Raw genomic sequence first — 3,283 nt, forward strand, 5'->3', positions numbered from 1 at the left:
CGCATGCTGCAGTGAACAAATGGAGGGTGTCAGCAATAGGAGAGGAAACAACTTCAACCTAGATTATGTAGTGTATACTACATCTCAGATTGTATCAATGTAAGCATCACAGATGTATAGCTGCATGGTCAAAGATTAGATCCACTATAAAAAGGCTATATACATACATATGAATTAGATTTAATGTGACAACAAAAATGTGAATGACACAATTTTTATGGAGCTGACAATGAGCAGTGTTAGCTTTTATATGGCAAATAATATTCAGGTCTAATAGAGAATTATTAGGGAGATAAATATTAGCGGCTATACACACCTAGCAGCAACATTATGCAGAACTGAAGCTGGTTGGTTGAAAGGAGGCGAATGAATTACCCATCTCCCTCCCCAGGCCTTCCATTCAGACACGGAACGGGAGCGAGAGAGGGAGGAGAGAGGAAAAAAGGCACCCCGAGCTAGTCGAGAGACCCGGCAAATTATGAAAATGCTTCTCTGTGTCCTAAATGGAGGCCGAGCTTTTTAATGTGGCACAAAATTAGAACCTGGGGGAGGAAGTGTGGCCCGCTTGATTGGCGAAACTCCTCCTGGTCCACCCCCTCCCCCCCTCCCCCCTCCCCCCTCAAAGCACACAGAGATATTATCCTGTGGCTGGTGGCACTCTCTTGTATGGGGGGGGGGGGAGAACTGAAATACCCCAGAGAAAGCCCAGGGGCATCCATAAAGGTGCCTAATTTGTCAGTTTACTCCTCAATTATTTAAATAGATCTAAGAAGAGAGCGGAGAATGGGCCCTTTTCTGCCTCTTCCCAGTAAAAGCAGAGAGAGACCTTTCTCCATGGTAGCCATTTTCAATTTGCGCTCTGTACTGCTGTCTTTGATATACTGAAGAGCGCTAGTGGAGAGGGGCTGTATCAAATAAACAAATGTGTGTACACAAGATAACAACAGGAACTTGGGGATAATGTTCCGCTTGCTCAGAAGGACTAAAAAAAAGTTATTCCGCGTTTACAAATTTACAGATTATTACAAACTTTACACATTTTTGCATTCACATTACAGAGACAACCTTTATCACAAATGACTTTAGAAATATATCAGTGAAGATTTAGGAGAGGTTTGGGCAGAACAGCAAGGACTCCCATCCCTTTGCTTCTTCATTTATCCCCACAATCAGGTTATAGCCCCACCCCCCACTATCCTGTCAACACCCCACACCCAGCAGGAGCACCAGCTCACACAGCCTGGCAATGCCAAACCTCAGCCAGAGAGACCACTGGAGGTATGCAGGGCCTGGGGCCGGAGATTAACAAGTGATTGAAGATTGATCCTGGAAATGGAGATGTTGCATTTCCCATCCCTCTGACCTCTAATCCCTTACATATCTGCCTCCATTGTTTGCTTTGTTTTTCTGCATGGTTGAGGTTGTCCCGTCTGAGGAGGGTGAGGATGCTGTGGAGGTGGAGGGGGTCCACACAGGGTTCTAAGGTGACCTTATCTATCTCATGCGTCTGGCTGCTCAGGTGAAGGACCCTTTCTATGTCTGAATGCTTTACTGAAGACCCCTATTGAGATGAACTTTCATCTGTGCAACAACAATCACTTTCAATAAGCTCTGTATCAGCAGTCGTGCCAGCACTGGGTCCAGTGTTCGCACAATCGTCTGGGTGCGCCTACACAAAGACACGAGCAACAATAGCTCAGTCTTAAATTCAGGAGAAAAAAAAAAAAACTAGAAACCACAAAAAACACTTCTGGCCAACCATTTTGACAGAATAGACACAAAAATCGACCCAAATACAAACAGGAACACAACAGAGAATACTACAAACATCTGGACAAATAAACTCAGTAAACATGCAAACAAACAGAAGCTGCCACACACTGAGAAACACACACATCTAGAGTGATAGCAAACAAAAACCTAAGACAAGTCAATCAGGACATCAAGTCAACACAGACTGACACTAATGGGCCTAATTCTACCCAATACACACCCGTGAGCTGAGAGGAAAAATCTAATTTGATTCGAGATGTTTAAAACTCCTGAAAATATGCAGTGAAAGACTTATAACAAGATTTACCATTTCACATAAACCTACAACTTAGTTCTCTAGAATAACTTCAATTGAGAGCTACAAATGCTATGGAGTTTGTTAGCAGGCATTGGCAACCTTCACAAAGATGGGTGGCACCTCATAAACATCCTCTAAACAGGTTTCTCATGCTTAGGAAAAGGGATCTGCAGGCAAAGTTTTACAGAGAGTGAGATTCTGCAAAATCTGTGGCCAGCTCAGTATATCAAGCCTCTCACACCCTCTATTCTCTTCCCAAACACTAACCAACACACCCAGCCCTCCGCCTCCCTCCACTCCAGCTTCCATCCAGCCAGAGAGAGGAGTGGAGAGGAGAGGAGATAGGCCCAGTTGCTAAAGCTGTCTTTTCAGCCCCTGCTCCCGCTCGGTCTATCTGAGATACACAGCAAGCGGAGGTGTCGCTTTTCCGCTGGCATTTCGGACAGTATCTACTTATAGACGGGAGAAAAAGAGAAAAGAAAAACAGAAGGGGTATTATCAGGGAGGGATGAGAGCAGCAAAGGCATTTTGTCTTTTTATTCCCCTCCTAAGCCCTGGGCTTTGCTCCCAATCCGATTGGTCGATACGGCCAGGGATGTAAATGAAATGCAAAGAGGAATAAGGCTGGCTTCCCATCTCCAGAGTGTGCCCCCCTAAGTCCTCCGCCCCTCTTTCTCTGTCTTGCTCTCTGGGCTGTTTATGGTGTTGTGTTTCTGTCTCCCCATTCACAGACTTGGTGCTCTCCCTGTTTCCGTCTCACCCTCGTCTCCCCCCCCCCCCCCCCCTCCTCCTCGCTCCTCTCTTGCTGCATCCCTCCCCTCTTCCCTGGCTGGGCTCACAGCTCTTATCTCCTCAGACGCCCCACATTCCAGCGTTGCCGTGGCTCCCTGCCTGCATCCCTGGTCACGGCGATTCCATGGGTTCCCACAATCCTCGGCAGCTTGCTGATTTAGGGTGGGCAACTGACTCAGAGACAGGGAAGAGGAAAGGAACAGAGGGGTTAGGGGAAGACAGGGCGAGAGGGGGATGACAGGATGGGGGACAAGAGAGGGATGGCAACGGAGAGGGTAGAAAGTAAAGTGGCAAATAATAAAGAGGGCATGAAAAATGACGGGAAATTATTGTTATTCAAACACAACAGAAAACAAATTAGACAAATACGTTCTACATTTGAGGCCAAACAAGTCAACGTTAGAAAAAGGTAGAAACGTG

The sequence above is a fragment of the Labrus mixtus genome, chromosome 18 (assembly GCF_963584025.1).
Source record: "Labrus mixtus chromosome 18, fLabMix1.1, whole genome shotgun sequence".
NCBI classification, from domain to species: Eukaryota; Metazoa; Chordata; class Actinopteri; order Labriformes; family Labridae; genus Labrus; species Labrus mixtus.